At 42.3% G+C, this 27,503-nt stretch overlaps 1 protein-coding gene across 8 annotated transcripts in view; it reads right to left on the bottom strand.

Annotated features, from left to right (window-relative positions):
* The window catches only part of CDIN1 (CDAN1 interacting nuclease 1), a 412,283-nt gene that overhangs the window by 200,664 nt on the left and 184,116 nt on the right, over positions 1-27,503 (bottom strand). The gene's annotated exons all lie outside the window — the stretch shown is intronic.

Genomic DNA, 27,503 nt, shown 5'->3' with positions numbered 1-27,503 from the left:
AGGGAATTTAGATTGTGAGCCCCACTGGGTACAGTGATGACAACTTCTGTACAGCGCTGCAGAATATGTTGGCGCCATATAAGCAACATCAATAAATACCTTCTTACTAAACTTTATCAGTAACTGAAGTTACAGACTGCCTGTCAGCAACAGGTTCCCCCATGCACTATATGTGCTCTGGTGGCTCATCTTTATCTTAGGGACACAGAGTACCGTATATCTAAATCTCCATCCACATCAATATCCGAATCCTAAGTGTTTCCTATTCAAGCACGTGTTCCCAGTGAAGATTACTATCTACATTTTCTATATAACTTAAGGTCTTAAAGGCCCAACAGAGACCTAGTCAATTTATGTGGCCAGAGCTAGAGCCTGAAGCTCATGAGCCCCATTGCAAAATCTGTAACATGTCGTCCCCACCAACTACCATATGTCATTTATAATTCTGGAGACTTCTTAAGAAGCAGATAAGGTCTTGGGCGCCTTCAGGCACTGGGCAACGCTAACACTGCACCCCTACTCCATATAGGTAAGGAAAGATGCTGTGTATAAAACACACAGTTTAGGAGAAGGGACTTAAATGTAATGTTCTTAATGTGTAAAGAGATATAAATGTTGTAAGACAAGAATCTGAGTAATGACTACAAAATCACAGCTTCCAGATAGATTTCTAAACACCAGATTAAGCAGATTTATTTAACAGGTTTTCTTTGATTATGTAAATAGGCTAAAATCACATACAACGATCAGCCAAGACATTGAAACCACCTGTCCGATATTGTGTAGGTCCCCCTCTTGCCACCAAAACAGCTGATTCGTTGAGGAATAGACCACACAAGACCTCTCAAGTTGTCCAGTGGTAACTGGCGCCAACACGATAGCAGTAGATCCTTTAAATCCTATAAATTGCGAGGTGGGGCCTCCAGGGATCAGACTTGTTTTTTTAGCACATCGATTATATTCCGATCTGGGGAATTTTGAGGCCAAGTCAACACCTTGAACTCTGTCACGTTCCTTAAACCATTCCTGAACAATTTGTGCAGTGTGGCAGGACACATTAATCTGCTGACAAAGGCCAATGCCACTAGGGAACACCGTTGCCTTGAAAGGGTGTACTTGGTTTGCAACAATGTTTAGGCAGATGGTACGTGTTAAAGTGACAGCCACATGAATGCCTGGACCCAAGGTTATCCAGCAGAACATTCCCAAGTGCATCACATTCTTCCTATAGTGCATTCTTGTGCTCTATCTTCCCCAGGTAAGTGACGCACACGCACCCGGCCGTCCTCATGATGTAAAAGAAAACATTCATTAGTCCAAAGCACCTTCTTCCATTGCTCCATGGTTCAGTTCTTATACTCATGTGCCCATTGTAAGTACTTTCGGCGGTGGACAGGGGTCTTCATGGTCACTTTGACCTGATCTGTGGCTACAAAGCCATAAACACAGCAAGCTGCAATGCACTGTGAGTTCTGCCACCTTTATTTCATAGCCAGCAGTAACTTTTTCAGCAATTTGTTCTACAGTAGCTCTTCTGCGGGATCAGACCAGAAAGGCTAGTTGTCATGTATGTATGAGCCTCGGGCACCCATGACCTTGTTGACGGTTGTCATACCAGGAGCACCCTACAAGACCTGCCATTTTGGAGATGCTCTGACCCAGTTGTCTAGCTATCACTATTTGGCCTTTGTCAAAGTTGCCAAGGTTCTTACACTTGAACATTTGTCCTGTGTTCAACACATCAACTTCAACTGACTGTTCACTTGCTGCATAATATATCCCACCCCTTGACATGCGCCATTATAACCAGATAATCAATGTTATTCGCTTCACATGTCAGTGGTTTTAACCCCTTAAGGACACAGCCAATTTTTTCAAATCTGACATGTGTCACTTTATGCTTTTATGTATCCAAGCAATTCTGAGATTGTTTTCTCGTGACACAATGAACTTTATGTTAGTGGTAAAATTTGGTCGATATATTCAGTGTTTATTTGTGTAAAACCCCAAAGCATTTTTCTAAATTTAAATGTATTTGCATTTCCCATGTCTACTTTATGTTTGCATCATTTTTTAAAAGTCCTTTTATTTTTCTAGGACGTTACAAGGCTCAGAACTTTAGCAGCAATTGCTCACATTTTCAAGAAACTTTCAAAAGGCTATTCTTTCAAGGACCCGTTCAGTTCTGAAGTGGCTTTGAGGGTCTTATATATTAGAAAGTCCCCATAAAATCACTGCATTTTAAAAACTAGACCATTCAAAGAATTCAAAACAGCATTCAGAAAGTCTCTTAACACTTTAGGCGTTTCACAGGAATTAAAACAACGTATAGGGGAAATTTACAAATTTCATTTTTTTGCCAAAATTCATTGGTAATACATTTTTTTCTTTAACACAAAGTTTTACCAGAGAAATGCAACTCTATATTTATTGCCCAGATTCTGCAGTTTTTGGAAATATCCCACATGTGGCCCTGGTGTCCTAATGGACTGAAGCACTGGCCTCAGAAACAAAGGAGCACCTAGTGGATTTTGGGGCCTTCTTTTTTTAGAATATATTTTAGGCACCATGTCAGGTTTGAAGAGGTCTTGTGGTGCCAAGAGTGGAAACCCCCCAAAAGTGACCCCATTTTGGAAACTACACCCCTCAAGAAATTTATCTAGGGGTATAGTTAGCATTTTGACCCCACAGTTTCTTTACTAAACGTATTGGAATTAGTCTGTAAAAACTGTAAATTTACTTTTTTCTGAAAAAACTAAGTAATAGTTAAATTTTACAAGGAATAAATGAGAAAAAGTAACACCAACATTTGTAAAGCATCTTCTCCCGATTAGGGCAATGCCCCATATGTGGTAATAAACTGCTGTTTGGACCCACGGCCGGGCTCACAAGGGAAGAAGCACCGTTTCGATTTTGGAGAGCAGATTTTGCTGGAATAGTTTTCAGTACTATGTTGTGTTTGCAACGCCCAGGAGGGACCAAAACAGCGGAAACCCCCAAAAGTGACCCATTTTGGAAACTACACCCCTCAAGGAATATTTCTAGGGGTATAGTTAGCATTTTTACCACACATGGTTTTAAGTTAGAATCACATTTTTTTTATAATAAAATGTAGCTTTAGCTCATATTTTTTAATTTTTACAATAGATAATGAGAAAAAGCACCCCAATATTTGTAAAGCAAACTCTTCTAAGCACAGCAATACCCCATACGTGGTAATAAACTGCTGTTTGGACACACGGCAGGGCTTAGAATAGACAGAGCGCCATTTGACTTTTGGAGCTCAAGTTTTGCTGGAATGGTTTGCGGCACCATGTCACATTTGCAAAGCCACTGAGGGGCCAAAATAGTGGAAACCCCGCGAAAGTGACCCCATTTGGGAAACTACACCACTCGTGGAATTTATCTAGCGGCATAGTGAGCATTTTGACCCCACTGTTTTGTTGCTGCATTCTTTGAAATTAAAGGACAGGTGTAGCGGAATTATTTTTTTTATATATGTTTTTGGTTTTAGTATGTTAATAAAATAAATTGTATTTATTTGTGTCTTTGTGTTTTACTTTTTTCTAACTTTTACTTCTCTATGGGGGCTGCCATTTTTTTTCATCTCTGTATGTGTCGATTAACGACACATACAGAGATGGAATACAGCACATACATCCCCATAGTGAATGCGAACGGGAGCCGTTCCATTCACTATAGCGTACGCTGTCTGTATGGGAACGGCGCATGCGCCGCTCCCACACAGTCCAAAAGGAAGGTTTTTCGGCCGGGCGACATCCGGTGCCATTTTCATGTGGACCGGAAGCCGCGGCCGGACAGTAAGATGACTACTTCCGGTCGCGGCTTTCGTCATATGTTCAGAAGCAAGGACTAGGAGCGGAGAGAGCAGACGGAGCGGAGGCAGCAGGAGCAGGTAAGTTATGTTTGTGTATGTTCGTGTTATACTGTGTGATTACACTGTATCTAATCCTCCTAAACTGTGCATTCGCTCAAAAAATGGCGGCACACTGTGTAGGAGGTTTGAACATTCAACCCCCTCCTTTCTCCTGGCACTAGCCAGGATAAAGGAGGGGGCATTGTGTGAGCACACTAGAGTGTGTGTGTCTACACCAAATTTGCAGCATAAAGCAATGAGGTTGCTTTACCACTTTGCAATGCTGCAATTTTGGGATTTGCTCCCTCTAGTGACCAGCACATGGAAATGTTATAAATTAGAATCTAATTTATAATATTTCCTGACTTGTGAAAAAATTAAAAAAATTAGAACAATGTGTAATCATTTATTGACTAACAGTTTAACTAAAAAAAAAAATAATAATTTCTAGCGACACATTCCCTTTAAGCAGTGAAAATGAAAATCTACATTCTTTCCACTAAAATGTTGAATTTTGTTCATTTTCATAAGGAATAAAGGAGAAAAAGCACCCCAATAATTGTAAAGCAAGTTCTCCCGAGTACGGCAATACCCCATAAGTGGTCACAAACTGCTGTTTGGATACATGGCAGGGCTCAGTATGGCAGGAGTGCTACTTAGCCTGTAGATTTTGGTTGATTGTTTTTTGGGCGCCATGTTGCATTTGCAGAGCCCCTGAGGTACCAGTACAGTAGAAACCCCTGAGAAGTGACTTTATTTTGGAAACTATACCCCTCATGGTAATCATCTAGGGTGTAGTGAGCATTTTGATCCCACAGGTGTTTCATAGATTGTATTAAAATGAGGCAGTGAAAATGAAAAATATTTTTTTTCCCAAAAAATATGTCGTTTTGCGCCCAATTTTTTCCCACAAGGGGTAATAGGAGAAAAAACAACACACAATTTGTTACCCAATTTCTCCCGAGTACGGCAATATCCAATGTGTGGCCCTAAACTGCTGTTTGGACACATTGCAGAGCCCATTTGGCTTTTAGAGCGCAGATTTTGCTGGACTGGTGTACCTTGTCGCATTTGCAGAGCTCCCTTAGGTACCAGAGTAGAGTGTAGAAACCCTGAGAAGTGACCCCATTTTGTAAACCACCCCCCTCAAGGCATTTATCATTTGCCTGGACATATGACAGGGCTTAGGAGTGAAAGAGCAAATGCGCATGTGAGGCCTATTTTGGTAATTTTCACAGCATTGGCCCACAATGACAGGGCCCTAGTGTCAAATAGTAAAACAAACCCCCAAGTAGTAACCCCCATTTTGGAAACTGTACCCCTCAAGGCATTTTTTTAAGGGGTGTAGTGAGCATATTGACCGCTGCATCTAAGGGGTTAATCGGCCGGATCGGAGCTTAGCTCCGATCCTGGCCGTTAGAGCAGGATGTCAGCTGTGACAAACAGCGGATACCCGCACCCATGGCAACCATCATGGTTGCAGACATGCTAGAAGCCACCTAGATTCAGCGATCACTGAATCTAAGGGGTTAATCGTCCGTATCGGAACCTAGCTCCGGTCCTCGCCATTACAGCGGGGTGTCGGATATCCGATACTGGGCATCACATACACATTCTCAAGGAGCTGTGATTGGTCAGTCTGCTGTGACTGACCAATCACAGCGGTCCCCTGCCGTCTTATTGTGCCGATCAACTGTCATAAACAGTTGATGGCACAGCCTCTATCACCTTGTCCTTTGACAGGGTGACCATTTTTAGCCAGGACGCACAGGTATGTTTTGGTGCCTTAAAGCACTGCAATACAGGATGTACCGGTGTGTCCAGCTGCGGCAAGAAGTTAATGTTATTGCTCATCTGCTGTTGTGTGTAGGTGAATATACACACACAGGCTTGGAGACGCTTTTTTTTCCTCTTGTGAACCCCCTTCTAAGGGATAATTGTAATAACATTAACAAGGAAGTTCAAGAAAAGGAAAAAAAAAACCTCAATCTATCATAAATATATGCAAAGAGAAAAGAAATTAATAGCAAATTGTCACGAATAAAACATATTCTTCCTAATTAGTTAATTTACATTTTACAAATTAATGATGAAATTCCTGCTGGAAAATAAACCCAGCAATATATCACGGAGTTAAGTGACCTGTATTTGTATCTGTAAAATCGAGGTTCATTAGGAATGTAGATGCTGTTTGTTTTACCTGTCAAAAAAAAAGCTCCCTCCTTTTCTCGCTCTCTCTTTTATACTCAAACACATAAATAAGTGGAATTTCTAGACATACTCTTTCTTCCTTACATTTATCATCTAAATAACAGCCTTGCCAAGATGGCATCCTTATAATAAAACCTCTCCGGTAGAGTGATGGGTAATGAAGCTTGCTTGTGAATGCAATTGAGATAAAAAAAAAAATGTGAGTCGAGAAAAAAAAGTTGTTGAGCCAAATGCGTGAATATTATAAGGGCTCTGAAGCTGGTGGACTTTGCTTGTCATCAATCTTTCTAGTGAGCTGTTATATATCTGAATACTTTGATAGATGACGGAATAATTGAGTTATCTATCTTTCTAACGATCAGAGTTGCATAAAAATTATTCTTACACGCTGGCGAATATTAAATATATTAGGTGTCCAGTTAATTTTTCATACACAAGGGACAATAAGGGAAGTTAGTTTTATTTATTGCAGCATAAACAGCACATAATTCGATGTGAGGATCGAATGTTTCTGTCACTACTCAGCTGACACTGTGGGTGAGTGGGTGGGTGGGTGCAGGCTAACACTACCTGTCATACCATTATATAGTGAGTGTTGTTTACCATCTAAGATAATATTCACCGGTCAACTTAAAAACATGGAGGCATCCATAGTGAGGATTGTCTTATATTTAAAGGTGTTGTCCGGTGACACAAAATTGGTGGCCTCTCCTCAGGATAGGACGCCAGTATCTGATCGGCGGGAGTCAGCTATTTGTACAGGATCTCGGCCCCTTCAAAACAGCAGATCGGTTGGGGTACTGGAATTTGACCCCACCACGATCCGATATTGATGGCCTGTCCTAAGGATAGGCCATCAATTTTATGTCAACAGACAACCCCTTTAACCAGTAAGTTCACTAAGGACTATAAAATAAGTGTGATGAGGCACAATATGCCTCAAACACGTCTCTAGCTTTCATTAAATGTAAAGAAAATTAATGTGCTGAATGGATAAGTTAGGTTCCTTGGGCCCACCAGAGGAAATTATTATATCATTTAGGCTTATAAATCTATCGTAATTTTTGTTATCATTGCACATGCAAAGCATATGATCAATAAGGTCTAATAAGCTACTCATCTGAAAAGAAGTACACTCCAGTGATTGGCTGTCCGTTCCAAATGGACTGTCTTTTGAGGGACCTTTGCGGCCCTGATGCCTTATTGTGTCAGAGCCTAATCCCACCATACGATCCTGTTACTCTGGTACACCAGTCTGATGGTGCTGATAAACAAGTACTGACTCCTCTGTGTTTAAGAAGTTATTTCCATCACAGAACATGATGACATACTGCTAGAATATGACATCACTTTCTTATCAGTGGGGGTCTGACTGCTGAGATCCCCAGTGATACGGAGAATTATGGGGCTTTATGAAAGTAAAATAGACTTGGAATATTAGGAGAGATCCATAACTTAGTAATCGGCAAAAAACAAACAAGCAATGCTTAGGATATTGCCAGTTTAATATCAGTAGGACCTGCCCAGGATTCAAGTTCTCCCAGTACACAGGTAATGGGATGGAATAGTATTCAAATTGCATATACCTCAAATTAAATTTCACCTATCTCATCCTCCCACGATGATTTGTCAATGCAAAGAAGTCTTTTAGTGATCCCAGAATCAGAATTCTTGAATAACTAAAGTAGTCAGTAGCGATTTCTAAAAATGTTTGTATTTTAGTGTCTGAATTATGGACATGGCCTAATTCTTATAGTTCCTATGAGTGACTTCCATTCAATTAGAATAATTTGATGCTATAAACTACAAATCTATTTAACTTTAGAAAGGTGCAGCTTTATAGATGATACACTGGCATGATCTAGTGGGGACAATATAATTCTGGCTTCTTCCCTATTCCGTTGTGCTGTGTCAATTATTTCCAATGGTTTCTGTACAACAATTTGAACCTTGACTATCAATTTATACTGTAATTTCTTTTATCCTGAACTATCTTCGAAAGGCCTGCTTACACTGGACAATAACGTTAACGTAAAAATAATTGGTCAGCGTGTATGGAGGGCAAAATCAACGCTGAAGCTATCACCTATCGTTGATGTTCATTCATCATGCCACTGTGTATGCATATTGTCTTCATTAGCAGCACGATCAATAAACGTAAATGCACATGTTGTCGCCTATTATATCATTGAGTATGAGCTACATGGGTGATGTGCATCATAATCGTGGACCAGAGAAACAGCTTGTTGCAACCATGTGCAACAACTGTTCATTGTAGCAATAAATTACCACCATAGAAAATAATAGCATTGCCATAGTTAACTTTTTATGTTTTCCTTTTTTTTCTTTTGATCACCTTCTTACATTTTTATTTTATTACGAGGAGTAGTAGAATTAAACAGGAGGACTCTGACGAAAAATTTGTTTTGTGCGGTCCTAAGGACAGGGGTCCAGAGGAGCACAGAATAAGATCAGAGGTCTAGGGAGCACAACACAAGAACGGAGGTCCGGGGAGAACAGCACAAGAACAGAGGTCCAGGGGAGCACAAAATAAAATCAGAGGCCTGGGGAGCACAGCACAAGAAAAGAGGTCCAGGAGAGCAAAGCACAAGAACAGAGGTCAAGGGTAGAACAGCACAAGAACAGAGGTCCAGAGAAGAACAGCACAAGAACAGAGGTCCAGGGGAGCACATTATAAAATCAGAGGTCTGGGGAGCACAACACAAGAACAGAGGTCATGGGGAGAACAGCACAAGAACAGAGGTCCGGGGAGAACAGCACAAGAACAGAGGTCCAGGGTAGAATAGCACAAGAAGAGAGGTCCAGAGGAGAACAGCACAAGAACAGAGGTCCAGGGGAGTACAGAATAAGATCAGAGGTCTGGGGAGCACAACACAAGAACGTAGGTCCAGGGGAGCACAGTACAAGAACAGAGGTCCAGGGCAGAACAGCAAAAGAACAGAGGGGAGAACAGCAAAAGAACAGAGGGGAGAACAGCAAAAGAACAGAGGCCTTGGGGAGCACAGCACAAGAACAGAGGTCCAGATGAGAACAGCACAAGAACAGAGGCCCAGAGAAGAACAGGACAAGAACAGAGGCCCAAAGAAGAAGAGCACAAGAACAGAGGTCCAGGGGAGCACAGAACAAGAACAGAGGTCCAGGGGAGCACAGAACAAGAACAGAGGTCCAGGGGAGCACAGAACAAGAACAGAGGTCCAGGGTAGAACAGCACAAGAACAGAGGTCCAGGGGAGCACAGAATAAAATCAGAGGTCTGGGGAACACAACACAAGAACAGAGGTCCAGGGGAGCACAGCACAAGAAAGAGGTCCAGGGGAGCATAGCACAAGAAAATAGGTCCAGGGGAGAACAGCACAAGAACAGAGGTCCAGGGTAGAACAGAACAAGAACAGAGGTCCAGAGGAGAACAGCACAAGAACAGAGGTCCAGGGGAGCACAGAATAAGATCAGAGGTCTGGGGAGCACAACGCAAGAATGTAGGTCCAGGGGAGCACAGTACAAGAACAGAGGCCCAGAGAAGAACAGCACAAGAACAGAGGTCCAGGGGAGCACAGAACAAGAACAGAAGTCCAGGGGAGAAGAGTATAAGAACAGAGGTACAGGAGAGCACAGCACAAGAACAGAGGTCCAGAGAAGAACAGCATAAGAACAGAGGTCCAGGAGAGCACAGCACAAGAACAGAGGTCCAGGGAAGCACAGCACAAGAAGAGATCCAGAGCAGAACAGCATAAGAACAGAGGTCCAGGGGAGAACAGCACAAGAACAGGAGGTCCAGGGGACAACATTACAAGAACAGAGATCCTGGAGAAAACAGCACAAGAACAGAGGCCCAGGGGAGCACAGAACAAGAACAGAGGTCCAGGGGAGCACAGAACAAGAACAGAGGTCCAGGGGAGCACAGAACAAGAACAGAGGTCCAGGGGAGCACAGAACAAGAACAGAGGTCCAGGGGAGAACAGAACAGAGGTCCAGGGGAGAACAGAACAGAGGTCCAGGGGAGAACAGCACAAGAACAGAGGTCCAGGGCAGAACAGCACAAGAACAGAGGTCCAGGGGAGAACAGCACAAGAACAGAGGTACAGGGAAAAACAGCACAAGAACAGAGGTCCAGGGGAAAACAGCACAAGAACAGAGGTCCAGGGAAAAACAGCACAAGAACAGAGGTCAAGGGGAGTACAGCACAACAACAGAGGTACAGGGAAAAACAGCACAAGAACAGAGGTCCAGGGAAAAACCGCACAAGAACAGAGGTCCAGGGAAAAACAGCACAAGAACAGAGGTCCAGGGGAGCACAGCACAAGAACAGAGATCCAGGGGAGCACAGCACAAGAACAGAGATCCAGGGGAGCACAGCACAAGAACAGAGGTCCAGGGGAGCACAGTACAAGAACAGAGGTCCAGGGGAGCATAGCACAAGAAAATAGGTCCAGGGGAGAACAGCACAATAACAGAGGTCCAGGGTAGAACAGAACAAGAACAGAGGTCCAGAGGAGAACAGCACAAGAACAGAGGTCCAGGGGAGCACAGAATAAGATCAGAGGTCTGGGGAGCACAACGCAAGAACGTAGGTCCAGGGGAGCACAGTACAAGAACAGAGGCCCAGAGAAGAACAGCACAAGAACAGAGGTCCAGGGGAGCACAGAACAAGAACAGAAGTCTAGGGGAGAAGAGTATAAGAACAGAGGTCCAGGAGAAAACAGCACAAGAACTGAGGTCCAGAGAAGAACAGCACAAGAACAGAGTTCCAGGAGAAAACAGCACAAGATCAGAGGTCCAGGAGAGCACAGCACAAGAACAGAGGTTATGGGGAGCACAGCACAAGAAGAGATCTGGAGCAGAACAGCATAAGAACAGAGGTCCAGGGGCGAACAGCACAAGAACAGGAGGTCCAGGGGACAACATTACAAGAACAGAGATCCTGGAGAAAACAGCACAAGAACAGAGGTCCAGGGGAGCACAGAACAAGAACAGAGGTCCAGGGGAGAACAGAACAAGAACAGAGGTCCAGGGAAAAACAGCACAAGAACAGAGGTCCAGGGGAGAACAGCACAAGAACAGAGGTACAGGGCAGAACAGCACAAGAACAGAGGTCCAGGGGAGAACAGCACAAGAACAGAGGTACAGGGCAGAACAGCACAAGAACAGAGGTCCAGGGGAGAACAGCACAAGAACAGAGGTACAGGGAAAAACAGCACAAGAACAGAGGTCCAGGGGAAAACAGCACAAGAACAGAGGTCCAGGGGAAAACAGCACAAGAACAGAGGTCCAGGGAAAAACAGCACAAGAACAGAGGTCCAGGAGAGCACAGCACAAGAACAGAGGTCCAGGAGAGCACAGCACAAGAACAGAGGTTCAGGGGAGCACAGCACAAGAAGAGATCCAGAACAGAACAGCATAAGAACAGAGGTCAAGGGGCGAACAGCACAAGAACAGGAGGTCCAGGGGACAACATTACAAGAACAGAGATCCTGGAGAAAACAGCACAAGAACAGAGGCCCAGGGGAGCACAGAACAAGAACAGAGGTCCAGGGGAGCACAGAACAAGAACAGAGGTCCAGGGGAGAACAGAACAAGAACAGAGGTCCAGGGAAAAACAGCACAAGAACAGAGGTACAGGGCAAAACAGCACAAGAACAGAGGTCCAGGGGAGAAAAGCACAAGAACAGAGGTACAGGGCAGAACAGCACAAGAACAGAGGTCCAGGGGAGAACAGCACAAGAACAGAGGTACAGGGAAAAACAGCACAAGAACAAGGTCCAGGGGAAAACAGCACAAGAACAGAGGCCCAGGGGAAAACAGCACAAGAACAGAGGTCCAGGGAAAAACAGCACAAGAACAGAGGTCCAGGGGAAAACAGCACAAGAACAGAGGTCCAGGGAAAAACAGCACAAGAACAGAGGTCCAGGGAAAAACAGCACAAGAACAGAGGTCCAGGGGAGCACAGCACAAGAACAGAGGTCCGGGGGGAGAAGAGCACAAAAAACAGAGGTCCGGGGGAGAAAAGCACAAGAACAGAGGTCCAGGGGAGCACAGCACAGCTGCCTGAAGGTATTATCTGCATACAGGACATATCTCTGCATTACCAAGCTCAGCTTTGAACCACAATTCTCTTTTAGAAACTGAATTCCGTAATTTTCTGAGTCCTGTCATAATAAGAGGAAAGCCGGTACTACATAGTGATCATAGAGTCTGCTGTTTCCGGGACTTAGCAAAGGATAGCAAAAACATGCGATATAACTAAGAAAATTGTGACTGTCCTGGAAAGCACAAGTGAATATAACATAAGCTTAAAATTAATTAGAAGGCAATTAATGCACTTTTAGGTGATTGGTAATGCATTAGGGAAATTATGGCAAATGTTCAGCTATTAAGACCCCTTAATAATAAATCTGGTGATGAATCTTAATAGTCAAAAAGGATACATCTGAGGTTGTATAATATTTGACATACAAACACTTTCATTTTCTCCAGTGAAATATAAAATTGTCTAAGTCCAACGAGATGAATATCAAAAGAAATGAATGAAATCAAATAATTGCATATGAAATAAATCATGAACAGAGAAATTCTTACATAATGAATGACTGTATAATCCCCAATCCATCACTAACAGGGGTAGTAGTCAGCACCCTTAATGGGATAAAAATGAGCAAAACTCAACTAAGACAATACAAATGACATCAAACAAATGAGAAATGTATAAAAGAATGGTTACTTCAACTTCACTAACTCATAAAAGAATGATGCACCAAATAAAAAAAATCACAAACTAGGGACTACAAACAATTTAATTTAGCATATGTTAGGAGAGTTCTCCATAAATGGTGCTCCACACTTGACTGAAAACATATAACAACACAGAAACAAGTGTTGGGCAAGCAAAAGCACTCAAACTGGTACCCGAATTCAAGGGATTTCCCAGCCAATAAAAATTGATGGCCTATGCTCAGGATAGGCAATCAATAGCTGATGGGCTGGGGGACGACTACAGGGAGCCCCGCCGATCAGCTATTTTGAAGGGGCCGCAGCGCTCGTACGAGCGCTCCTTCCCCTTAATTTCTTCTTGCTCACTGTGAATCTTTGACACACGTTTATCGGCGATTCACAGGTATCGCAGCCTTTACTTCCATAGAAGTGAAAAGTACAATTCACCTTTATTTATCCAAATGAAAAAAGAAAATATTCATGTTATTAAAAAAATAAAAAGTTAATTTATTATTCAATTGCAAAGCAACCTTTATAACCTACAGGTTAGTAAGTATCCAATTTATCATGGGAGAATACGATGTAATAAATTATCAAACACAGTTCATAATAACAATATACAATATAATCATCCTCCAAATAACCACAAGGATAAATAAACAGATACACACAGTCACAATAAAGAATTATATGATTGTACATTCAGTCAATTTGGTAAATGAAACCAAATATAAGTTGGTATCGCTGTAGACGTATTGATCCACAGAATAAAGTTAGCACGACATTTTTAACGCACAGTGAAAATCCCCCCCAAAAAATTGAGGAATCCCTGTTTTTTTTCTTCACATTTCACCCAACAAAGAATTTTTTTACCAGTCTCCCAGTACATTATATGGTACAATAAATGATGCCATGAAAATCTGCAACTCGTCCCGCAAAAAACAAGCCGTCATACGGTATATATATATATATATATATATATATATATATATATACCATGTGCTGCAGCTTTGGCCGATTTCTCTGCAATTCGGACACCAACCGCAGATGTTGAATGAAGAACCGAGGAGGTTTCAAAAGGTGACAGGGCTCTGCGAGGGAGCATGGACAGGGTAGATAGCAGGATAAAGGTATGGGGGGGACAGAAGTCGGAGGAAGGGGCACTTTACAGAGTCAGAATGTGCCCGGGGCTCTAGGAGGGAGTGGTACGGGGAATACAAAAGATGGCATGGGGGCAAAGAAAGTGGCAGGGGCTCTGTGGGAGGGGAGAGTGGGGTATAGACGGAGGTAGAGGTTAGGTGGGGGGCCAGGGGGAGAGTGTAGGTGAAAGCTGGACCATATTTAGAGTTGGTGCTGACGCCCGATATAACTCCCGAAGTTACGAAAACAGCATAGCTCGCTGAGATTTCGGCTCCATCTCTGGACCCAGGAAACGTAAGTATAATAATTATTTTGCTACTAGTTTTTTTTTTGTGTTTTTTTACAGGTTCAGTTGTAGGACTATTTCGATGACGGCGTTTTTTTTATTCTCAATAAAATGGTTAATGAGGGTTGTGTAGGGATTTTTTATTTCAATCAAATATTTTTTTCTATGTCTCTGTGGTTTTTTAACTTTATTACTACCGCCTTATTAATGGCCGCTGGCTGATTGACAGCGTCCATTACTAAGGCAGGGCTTAGTCTTAGCCGGGGTACCGGGGCGACTGCAGGCTGGTATTATTAGACTGTGAAAAGTCAAAAACCGTGGCCCTCCCCACCCTGGTATTGCTAGCCTGCTGCTGCTGTGTTGTATCTGGCTGGTTATGAAAAATGGGGGGGACCCCCCTATTTTTCATAACCAGCCAGATACAACATGGGGGGACCCCACATCGTTTTTTAGAAACATTAATTTAATAAAAATGACGTGGGGTTCCCCCCTATATTTCATAACTAGCCAGATACAACATAGCAGCAGCATAGTAGCATTACCAGGGTGGAGAAGGCTATGCTTTTCCCACAGCCTAATAATAACAGCATATGGCCGCCCCAGTACCTGACCATTACTACAGATGGTCGGGTATTGGATTGTACCCAAATCTTCGAGGCACCCCTGGTGGTGGTGGGTACCGGGTTAATAATGTGGATTAGTGCTAGTGTTTTCACCAGCTAACACTAAGCCCCAACTTAGTAATGGATGCTGTCAATCAGACAGCGGCCATTACTAAGACAATAGTAATATAGCTAAAAAAAAAAACACAGACGTAGAAAAAACTATTTTATTGAATTAGAAACCCCCAAGGGACCCTCCTTAACCATTTTAATAACAAAACAACTCCGTAATCGAAGTAGTCCTTGAATCCGAAGTAGTCCAATAACCGAACCTGTAAAAAAAACACAAACATAAAAAAAGCAACACAATTATTATGCTTCCCTTTCCTGGGAAACTCCTGATGTCACTCCCCATATATGGATAGTGACGTTAGGGGCAGTGCTGGAGTCCACTGGCAGAGCAACCCCAGGGCAGACACCCCTCTCCAACAGAGACCAGACCCCCCCCTCCCCAACACAGACACCAGATCAGACCCCCCCCCAACACAAACCCCAGAACAGACCCCAGAGCAAACCCCCCTCCCCAACACAGACCCAGGAGCAGACCTTCCCCCCTTCCCAACACACACCCCAAGGCAGACTGCCCAACATAGACCAGACCTCCCAACACAGACCCCCAAGTAGACCCCCCTCAACACAGACCTTAGAGCAGACCCTCCCTGACACCCAAAAGACCCCCCTCCCCAACACAGACCAGTCCCCCCTTCCGCAACACAAACCAGACCCCCCTACACAACACAGACCAGACTTTCGAGCAGATCCCTCTCCAAGTCAGACCAGACCCCCCCACTACACAATCCCCAGAGCAGACCCCCCCAACATAGAGCCCCCCATCCCCAACACAGACCCCCTCCCCAAAACAGGCCCTCGAGCAGACCCCCCACCCCAAAACAAATCCCAGACCAGACCCCAGACTAGCCATTCACAGTGTATCCCCTGCCGTCCACTCACGTGACATCAGAACTTCCAAGGAGCAAATACACTCAGATAGAGAGTCTCTAATGTGCCATGACTAAGGACGGGCGATCTGTCTTAAACACATAGGCTTATTGCTGAGGCAACCAGCCCCATACATATTGGATTTTATTATTATCTAAAACAAAGTTGGAATACGAAAACTATTTCCTTTTAAACATTTCAGCGCTGGATTGCATCCTTTCTACTTGTTCAGAGAGTCTCTACCATAGAATCAGCATGGAGGAGCGCCGTGCCGCCGGATCACCGATATTATCAGTGATAATATCGGCGATCGGGCGGCGCTCCTCCATGCTCATTCTTTGGTAGAGACTACCTGACTGTTACTGCTTTTCAGCTACCCGCCTGCTTGCTTTCACGCCCGTGCAGCTGAACAGCAATGCTAAAGGAGGGGACCCCTTTAGGGATGGGGCCCTGGACAATTGCCCAGTTTGCCCCCCCCCCCACTAACGCCAGCCCTGCTAATGTGGCGGAGGAGCCTTTAGGCCCACTCAGAAATTAGGACACAGTTGCAATTGCTACCTCTGCACCCTTGTGCTCATGACCCTGATCTTATTTCAAGTGTACAACATTAACACCCAAGTAGTATGTAGAACTGACTAGTGATCATCATTTTAGCCACCTGGAGAAAAAAAAAAAGAGTAAAAACGACTGCCAATGTACATCAATATTCTATACTGTCCACTTATTATTTTATTCCAAGGATTATGAAATCAACAAAGATCCAAAAAGCACATAACTACATAATGTTTTTTTTTAAAATTTTACATTTATGATAAAAGCAAAAATAACAACACAATAAACATACTGAATTCCACCGTCAACCTTCTTCCTACTGTACAACGGGGGAGATTTATCAAGTCTGGAGAAAAGTAAAAATGGAGTAGTTGCTCACAGCAACCAATCAGTTTCAAGCTCTCATTTTTCAGAGGATCTTTTGAAAACCAAAGAAGCAATCTGATTGGCTGCTCCCCTTTTCCTTCTGTGTGTATAGTACCTGAAGGTTTTAATTTCTTGGTATAGACGGAAAATGTAACATTACTCATGATCTGATATTTGGTATATAAAATCTACTGTATAAAATAAAACAAAGTATTTATTTTATAGGAACAGATCTCAGATGTGTATCATATGAAATGCTTCTTTAGTAGCTTGTCTGGTCAGTTCCAGAGCACACATTGGAAATGTCACTTGTAAATGCCAATTAAGAAATTACAAGGAGTTCTGAAAGGTAGGGTTTGTGGATGCTGACATTCTCCTGACGTGGAGGAGAACATCTGACCAGGGCCTTTGGCAAAATAAGGAAGAGGGGAAATAAAATAAAGAAATTTCAAGATCTGCTCTGTCAGCTCTTATCGTTTGTGAGACGAGATGCTTGTCGAATGTGAGTTTGGTGGGGGCAACGCTGGATGTGGAGTAGAAGCCTTGCGGTAAAGTAGATAGGTGCTGAAAGCGCTGTCGGAATGGCGCAGTGCTCTTGGGTGATATAACAATATTTGAAAGAGTGAGATGGGGGAGGATTGAGGGTTGGGTGAAGGGACATTAAACGTACAAGGAAAAAAAACAGCATTTGCATTGTCAAGTGGCCTACATCTTTAGACGGCCAAGGCTGGAGACTAGATAGAATCTGACGGCTTTTCATACACTTAGCCAGTCAATGAGAGGACCACAGAGGGAAGGTAAATTAACCTCTTCTTGCTATAGCAGACTAGAAATGAACCAAATATCTTACATAAAAACATATTTCATGCTACAAACGATTATAACAATTTGTTCACTCCCGAATGAAACATTATATGAATTATCAGTCAGTATAACCCAGACTACTGCAAGGAAAAAAGGATCACCAATACAAGATAGAAATACGATGCAAATCCTGGCAAAATCTGACAGGGTGAATATAATCTAAGAATTACAGAGTAACAGTGGGCCCTTCTATGTTTATGTTTACAACTCAACCAAAAAATCCTGTTGTGTATGCGTTACCGCAAGAAGCAAGGAATGTCAAAGACAGACCTAAAAGAAAAAAAAAAATAGGGCAACCGGCGTGAAATGGAAACCCGTTATAGGCTGTGTCGCTGTCCTTAAAGCGGTATTACGTTTTCAATACATAAAGGTTACTCTTTGTATGATGAGAAGTATTACCATTTTTCAATATATTGTACTTTCTGTATAAAATACTCACATTTTCAACATCTCTGCTTGCAGTCATTTAATAGGCTACACAGGTCAACGATTCATTACAGCTCTTGAAAGGTACTTATTCTTATTGCAGAGATGCAGCTGAAAGGAATAATGCTCCCTGGTAAAAAGTACGCAAAATAGCTCTCCTCCAGAAGGAAGAAAACTGTCTCTCTACTAGTGCCACCTATAGGTGGCTACCCTGTAAAGTGAATGTCCAACACTATAAAGTGTCTTGAAAGATGACCCGGGTTAATAGCCAAACAAGAGTAACACCAATCCATAGACAGCACGGCTTCAGAGTTCATGATCTTGTAGGATTCCGGTTGGCGGAGTGAGTATAGGTGGCACTAGAGAGACAGTTTTCTTCCATTCTGTAGGAGAGCTATTTTGCATATGGTTCATTACAGTTCAGTTATCAGAGATCTGTCTTGCCCTGAGTGTCCAACACATGAACAGGACAGAATTTTATTCAGGGGAAGAAAAAATAATGGCTGCTATTGAATGACAGCAAGTAGAGATTTTGAAAACCATGAGGAATTGACACTGAAGTTATATTGGAAAATTGTATAACTTCACTGTACAAAGAATAAGCACCGTCCTCCAAGCCTTCTACCAATCCATTAAAGAACTGGCATTCTAAAAATCAAAACTCACTTATTTACCTAATACTAATGCAAAATCTTACAGCACCGCAAGTTGCAGTGGTGTATGTGTGCCATAGAATGCTGCCAATTTCTAATAGCATGCAAAATGTCAGCCTGATTTACTCCAATATTCAGCCATGTGATAAACCTCACCTCAGTGGCAGGACGGAGTTATGTGAAGCTATTTCTTGTAAAAAGACTAGGTCTATAATCCAGCTTTACCGTCCTGCTGCAATAAACGTATTACACGCCGTGCAATATTATAAAAACTTTGCAACAAACAATATCATTAATAGCAAAATAAAATGATGAAATCATGATACTAAAATATTCTTAAAGAGGCTCTGTCACCAGATTATCAAATCCCTATCTCCTATTGCATGTGATCGGCGCTGCAATGTAGAAACCAGTAACGTTTTTGTTTTTTTTTAAAAACGATCATTTTTGGCCAAGTTATGAGCATTTTTATATTTATGCAAATTAGCCTTTCTAATGGACAACTGGGCGTGTTTTCTCTTATTTCCAGCTGGGCGTGTACTGTGTTTTTAGCAACTGGGCGTGTTTACTTCTTTCACTGCACAATCACACTGTGCTGTGGATCATGCTGGGCTGGAACAATGAGAAGTGCAGGACGCTGATTGGTCACTGATTGGTCAGCCTCATACACTCCTCTGTACAACACCCAGTTGGTAAAAAGTAAAAACACGCCCAGTTGTCTATTGAGAAACTCATTAGCATAAATCTAAACTAGCTCATAACTTGCTCAAAAATGATCGTTTTTCAAAATAAAAACCACTGCTGTTATCTACATTACATCACCAATCAGATTATGTAGGAGATAGGGCACTTATCATCTGGTGACAGAGCCTCTTTAAGGCTGAATGCACACGATGCGGATTTGCGGCACATATGTTCATGTGGCAAATCTGCAGCGTAAGGGTTTGTCCACATGCTCCAGAATTGCCGCGTTTTTTCTGGCCGGAATTTTGGCCGGAAAAAACGCAGCAGAATACAGTAGCAGCATAGTGGATGAAATTTAACAAATCTCATCCACACGCTGCGTGAAAATTTCCCAGACGAAATTGACCTGCGGTGCGTAATTTACGGACCGCAGCCTGTCAGTTAATGCCACAGAAAGTGTGCAGAATTGCTGCGTTTTTCATAGATGTCTTCATCTCCTAACATTGAGAAAAACGCAGCAATTTACGCACCATTTTCTGCCGCAAAATCCGCAGGAAATGATGTGTTTTTGCCGCAGCGGAAAGCCTTTGACTTTCAACGGAATTGCTGCAGAAATTTTCTGCAGCAATTCCGTTCCGTGTGGACAAGCCCTAATAGAGTCCCAGCAAAGTAAATGAGATTTCAAGAAATCTCACCTACACGGTGCAGATTTTTATCTGCACGTAAATTAACCTGCGGTGCGTATTTTTAAATCTGCAGCATGTCAATTTATCCTGCGTTTCCGCTTGGGAATTGTATCTGACTAGTTTTAAAGAAGAACGCACCAAAATAGGCAGCATAAAACCGCACCTATTTCCGCATCCAAATGTAAATACTGCACATAAAAACGCACCATTAGGTGCGGTTTTAGCTGCGGAATGACGTGAGTACACTTTTGGTGCGGATTTTCCACATCAAATTACCCACTGTGTGCATGTAGTCTAAATCTATAAATTCAATGGAAAAATGTGACTGACAAATTCTGACATGAGAATATGCGGATTATGAGATAAATACGCAATCACAGCTCGCTTCTGATGGAGTGTTCGTCCTTCTGGAACAACTCCTAGAAGAGAACTGTGGTGAGGAACGGGGACAATAAAGTAAGTACTTCTTCTGCTGGCTGTGGACCATGTTTTTGGCAGGGCTGCACTGTGGCCAACATGGAGTCAGTTAGCAATGATGACAGATTTCTGCCCTAAAGCCTGCAGACTTGCGAATGCAGCTCTGGAGTATCATACAGATTGCAATTCAGGATCAGTACAAGATAAGTCATGCAGCGTATTAGCAAAGTTACGCAACTCAACTCTTTAGATTAATTCTATATGTAAACTGTAGTATGGTGTTAAAAGTGAACACACACGGTCACTAGGTCATAAGTCAAATTGATTTACTGACCTGATCCCAGCACTGTCTCCCTGATCCCAGCACTGTCTTTCTTCTTTTTTCTGAATCCTGCCCCCCCCCTCCCCATTCCAGAGATATGGCCCTCTGTTGTGTTGGCTCCCTCTATAATAATTTGCTGTAGTTAGCCAAAAGTGCGTGAACTACCCTCAAGTTGCCTCGCACTGATTGGTCAGCATCAGAGCCAGGAAAAGCTAACTCCACCCCGTTCGCTAACTACAGCAAATTAGCACATAGGGAGCCAACAGAACACTGGGCCAAAGGTGGGGGTCCAGGAAAAAAAAAAAAATAGCGCAGTAATCAGGGAGACGGCGTTATTCAGGTCAGTAAGCCAGCTCGCCTTATATGACCTAGTGACAAGTACTCTTTAAGCATTATCAAAAGATATTTAATCCCTGAAGTATAAAGAATGCACACTATGGATACACAAACACAAGTCTTGCTTGATCAATGATTTTGGAAGATTAATGCTTCCCACTCACCAGTTGATACCAAACTATATCCATTTCATTAGATGCAGGAGACCTGTTGTTAAAGATCCATTACTTGTTGTATTAAGTCACTACTATCTGCAGTCACAAGTTCATTAGTAAAAGGCTGTTCTCACCGATGAATATTCATTGGGCCAGGGCTGCCGACTGGCTGCTTAAAGAATCCTCCAGTGAAGTCAGGGTCGAACTGCAGAGCGTGGCAGGCTGGCATCACAACATGTCAACCAGCTGACGTACTGTGACATGAATGCTGACCTTTGGTGGCCTAGCCTTGGCTGCCTGTGGAGAGGTGGAAACTGCCTGTGCATGACCGGCTCTTCCTGCTCCATACCTGACAGATTCCTGGATATCTAACCTCAAAAAAAGCATTTTTAGGTGAAGCAGAATAAAGCCTGCTCTGTATATTTCATCACACAACCACATCCCATGTAGAGGACCCCATGTGTGTCACTATGTGATGTTCACCCCAGATGGTACATGATTGGAAAACATCTATGTCCTATATTTTCTTTAGTGCCCAAAGTTACCAATCTCGTTGCAATTTTTGGAGATTTCAAAATAATTAAGCAAACAATAAATTGTTGATGTGAAAAAATGAAGCAGGAAGGGTTAGAAATAGTCACACGGTGTTCTGGAAAAAAACACCTGAATGAGCAAAAGTGCTTAGTACTGTAATATACTCTCCTCTGTAAAAATACATGGTATATTCAGGGACATTTAAGGTCAATATGTCAGAAAAAAAATTCTAAGCATATAAATCAATGTACAATATGTTGGGGCACGTTTATGAAACGTTCCATTTTTCGATATCAAAAATTGTACACATTTTAGCAGATGTGCGTTATAGTTACAAAAATATTGCCTTGACACTAAAACAAAAATCTTTAACTGAGGTATAGGACATAGAGAATTATAATAAAAGGCAGTAGTAACATGCAAAGTGCTCAAATAAATTCTCCAGCAGATATGACAAGTAGGTTTGAACAGATTTTCTTCATACATTAGCGAATTGAATATTACTGGCCTATGTTAAAAAAATAAAAAATAAAAAGTTAATGTAAAATATATGAATAAGGCCCACGTGAATGCACTTTTACTCCTATTGGGTATTGTCTATATACATTATATACATTGACACTACAGACAGACCGCTTTTCTGGATCAGTTCCTTCTGATGACTATATGAACATACATTGGAAGTTATGGCCCCACTAAGAAGTGAAATACTTGCACCAAGTTCAGTAGGCTGATAAAAGTATGAACACGGTTCTGGACCTAGATTTTGGAAATATTTCAATAGATCGGGCACAGAAACAACTATAAAGCATATGTCCCAGCAACTTCCAATATTAAGTCCTGTCCAACCCTAAAAGGCTAACACATGAATTTGCTTTCATGCCAGTCACTGAATAACATTACCATGCAGCTGCTGGGGCACAGACCCACCATGTGTACCAATTTTACAGGCACCGTGCTGATTTTGACTGTTCTGTATTGCTCAAATCAAGACCTACCACTTTTACTAGTATCTTTAGTTCAGCAATTTCTCTCTGGGCTTTAGGCGTGCTAGAGTGGAAAAAGGTAGTAAAATGCTGTTCCAGCTCTGCTAAGGCGTCTCTTGGGATACTTTGTTTGGCACTGACTGGGTCTATGGCAGCATGACGACAGTGAGTAAAAATGGGGCACGGGATGGCAAATTATAGGATTTCTTTGGATGGCTCTCATTAGACAATATGGCTGGTACAATGAAGCCTGACTGTCACTCATGGGGGCATTGTCAATGTTATATAAGCACTGTGGCTGCCTTGTGGGAGACGCCGTGAAGGTACTCATGGGCACGTGAAAAATAAGCTGCATCATTCATGTGTATTAAGGGAGAAGAAAAAGAGATACACGGCGCCACATAGTGCAATAAAGCAAGGGAGTACAAGGAGCAATCTGATGTAAGAAAATTGCTCACCTTTGTTAGTGGATACCGTTAAGTATCTCACAAGCCAAGAAAGCTGCTGCCAGGTCCGTGCACAAGCAAAAGGAGTTTTGCTGTCAGAAGGATCAATAATAAGGAAAAAAAAGGGACCAACGGCGCTGCTATAGACGATGTCGAGGCAAGAGATGATGATTAATGTTTTAATGAAAGAGGCTACGCGTTTCGACACCGAACCGGCGTCTTCATCAGGCCAATACAAATTGTGCGATGTGCACACGTTTAAATACAAAAAGAAATGAGACATAATTGATTTTTGCATTTTTATTGTATTAACCATATTGTATTTATGTTAACACTTTTTATTCTGAACATACCTTATAATGCGGTGTTTTGTACATCAGTATTATGTAATCTATATATTTGACCTTTGACCCGCCCTTATTGGCGGTTCTTTTTTTTCTTTTTTAGCAATTATGTCTCATTTCTTTTTGTATTTAAACGTGTGCACATCGCACAATTTGTATTGGCCTGATGAAGACGCCGGTTCGGTGTCGAAACGCGTAGCCTCTTTCATTAAAACATTAATCATCATCTCTTGCCTCGACATCGTCTATAGCAGCGCCGTTGGTCCCTTTTTTTTCCTTATTATTGATCATTCATGTGTATGTCATAGAGGGGTACCTACTAAAGATTTCAGAATGTTAGAGTTAACTCGGACACAGTACTGTATAATACAATCCTCAGTTGCTGCAGGACCTCTTTGTAAACAGAAAGGAGAGCTTCAGGTCAGTCACTCCAATGACGTGATATACTCCCTTCAAATTGAAAAGGAGCTTCTACACAGTAGCTGGAACATGTAATATACAGTATAGTGTCCCAGCTGCTGCAGAACAATGCCAAAGTGGCTTCCCCTCAAATAGTGCCAGACACAGTGACTTCTAAGCAGTGACAGTCAGTGTTCCCTAATAGTGCCAGCGACAGTAACTCCTAAAGCAGTGTCATACAGTGCTCCCATAACAATGCCAGTCACAGTAACCCCTAAATCAGTGTCAGTCACACTTCTGTATTGTAGTATATTACTGCCTGTCCGTTTAAAACGGACAGGCATCTGCTAGACCATGCCTCTGGCATGACCTAGCAGGCATTTACTACAGGCAGACCTGGGGGCCTTTATTAGGCCCCGGCTGCCGTCGGAGACACAGACATTCGGCGTTCGTATCGCCGGGTGTCAGTGGGATGAGAGGGAGCTCCCTCTCTCTCTCCAAAACCACTCGGATGCGCCGCTCGCTTTTGAGCACCGCATCTGAGGGGTTAAACGGGTGAGATCGATACTAATATCGATCTCACCTGTTCGAGCAGGGATGCCCCCAGCCCTCAGCTACCTCTGGCAGCTGAGAGAAGGGCGATTTAACGGCTCCCTGCTCTGTTTATTTATTCTGATGCAGCGCCGTGAAAAGGCTATTGCATCAGAATAAAGCCCACTAATGACCGCCGTGAAAAGGCGTATCGGCGGTCATTAAGGGGTTAATATTGAATACATTTTGGGGGTCTGGTCTGGGATTTGAATGACTGATGAGTGATAACAAATATTAACAATCAGTGTTTAACTGTTTGTTATGTTATTTCTGAAGCTTGCAGAAACCACTGTGTTATACTGATCAAGTTAGTTGCACACTAACTGACTCCTGTTCATAGCTGAAAAGCACGATTTGCTGTACTTGACTTATTTGTGATGCTTTATTTTGATTTTCGATAATCCATACTGATGTCATTACCCTTGACACTTAGGGTATGTTCAGACAACAGCGCAAAATATGTCTGAAATTACGGAGCTGTTTTCAGGCAAAAACAGCTCCTGAATTTCAGACGTAATTGCTCGTACTCGCGTTTTTCGCGGCGTCCATTACGGACATAATTGGAGCTGTTTTTCAATGGAGTCAATGAAAAACGGCTCCAATTACGTCCCAAGAAGTGTCCTGCACTTCTTTTGACGAGCCGTCTTTTTTACTCGCCGTCTTGACAGCGACGCGTAAAATGACAGGTCGTCTGCACAGTACATCGTAAAACCCATTGAAAGTAATGGGCAGATGTTTGTCGGCGTAATGGAGCCGTTTTTTCAGACGTAATTCGGGGCGTAAAACGCCCGAATTACGTCTGAAACTTGGTCGTGTGAACATACCCTTATAGTTTGTGTTTGGAAACAATGTTTTTCACGTCTTTATAACACATGTAGCTTTACTTTTTGAAACAGAACATTGGTATTTTTTATTATTATCACAACATTGGAGACATATCTTTTCCTTTCCCTATTTTTGGGCTGTGACATTTCTTGATATATTTTTGCATCAACTAGGATTTATCTGCTCGACTTGAGTCTTGTTTTATTTACCCTACTTACTAACTGCGATTGTGTACCTTGTTGACTTACTTTTTTTGATATATTCTTTTATATTTATATACATATTTGACATTCTATTGCTGTTTTTAAGAAATTGAAATAAAATATATCTTTTATATATGCAAACTACTTTCATGGTCTCTATGCTCCCATTTGGTTGAATATATATCGGGGAGTTGAAACCATCATAACATGTGTTATGGATCCTATATGAGTATAATCAAATTGTTGTGCAGTTTTTCGTCCGGAATGTCCACTGCGGAAAATAGCACGTAAAAAAAATTGGATGGGATTTGTTCAAATTTCATCCACTCTGCTGCTACTGTATTATGCTGTGGATTTTCTGCAAAATCCGCAGTATTTACGCTACGTGTGAACCCGGCCTAAAAGTGCCAGTGCTTGCCTACGGAGGCCACAGCATGGCCTTCATGATACAGTACTTCAGTGCCCAGTCTCTCATCAACAGGGCAATGAAAATGCTTGAGCGCTCTTAATTACTGCAAATGAAGTGTTCCTTATGCTTAGGAGTACAGACATTACCAGGGAGCAATAACAGCAGTGGCTTCTTAATATAAAAGCAGTTACAATGTTGGCAGAAGTCCTGGTTGGCTATGGACTCATGTCAAGATGGCAACTTGATTTCAGAAGCATTCTTTAAGGAATGAAGGGATTATGTTCAAAAGAAAAAGAAATGTAAAAAGTTTAAAGATTTATGCACAAAACAAACACTTTAAACCTGCAAATTTAGAAAATCTCACTGCAACATGCAAAGCAATTTAAAAAAAAAAATTATGGAAAGCAAGACTAAAAAATATCAGTAAGGTCAGGACTAGACAGTGACATTTCCAGTGCAAAATGATACAAGCATAAAACAACCAGCCTTATAGTTGTAAGGTCAACCTAAATATCACAATGCAAAGGATGAAAAAAATAAAGATCTCTATACGCGTCACAGGAGGTATGCATGGTCTCCTCCACATGGAAAAAGGGATGCGCTCAGGCTGGTATCTGGTTAGATGGCTGCTTGCTGCAGCAGAAATCATGCTTCCTCTGCTGTAACTACCATAGAAACAGTAACACAGTGCAGAGATTGTGAATAGACATCCTGTGGAATGTCTATTCACTGTCTAAACACTTCAGTATCGTTAATGTGTTAGTATAAGACAGCACATCGCGATCTAAAAGGATCCCTATGCGCTGAGTAAATGAATGGAGAGGAGTGCATGAGGCTGATTGGTCAGCGTCATACACTCCCCTGTACAACGCCCACTTGGTGTAAAGTAAAAACTCATTAGCATAAATCTAAAAACGCTAAATAAAAAGCACTGCTGTCACCTACATTATAGCGCCCATCTTCTTATGTAGGAGATAGGACACTTATAATGTGGTGACAGAGCCACTTTAACTGCTATGTCTGCAGTTGACATCAGGCAAGATAAACCCCAAGTCAGCCTGTGGCAGGAGATTTTGTGGACTGTTATTTCACAACCATAAAAATTTCTTCAGCAGCTTGCAGAAAGTTTTGTAGACTAATATATGTGTTCTGTTTTTCAACCTCATGTTCCCTCACTCATTCCTAAGCAATGGGATTGCAATATCAATGTTCATCATAGGCCCAATGATGTAAATGAGAATGTCATCAACATAGCTCAGTCATACAGAAATCTCAAAGTTATGCCAAAGGAGCACAGAGCTCACTAAAGTGCAGCAGCTCCTTCATTCTAGCCATCAATGGGGTCGCAGCCAACATTGAATCCAGTCTCCCGAAGTACATTTAGAAAGATAAATAAGATCCTTCACTTAAACTATGACAAACATTATGAGACGGACCACTCTAGAAAATTGCTTGTTTTTGTTAG

This window comes from Rhinoderma darwinii, chromosome 12 (genome assembly GCF_050947455.1).
Source record: "Rhinoderma darwinii isolate aRhiDar2 chromosome 12, aRhiDar2.hap1, whole genome shotgun sequence".
Classification (NCBI taxonomy): domain Eukaryota; kingdom Metazoa; phylum Chordata; class Amphibia; order Anura; family Rhinodermatidae; genus Rhinoderma; species Rhinoderma darwinii.
Note: the sequence above shows the minus strand (reverse complement) of the source record. Positions and strands in the feature narration are given on the sequence as shown.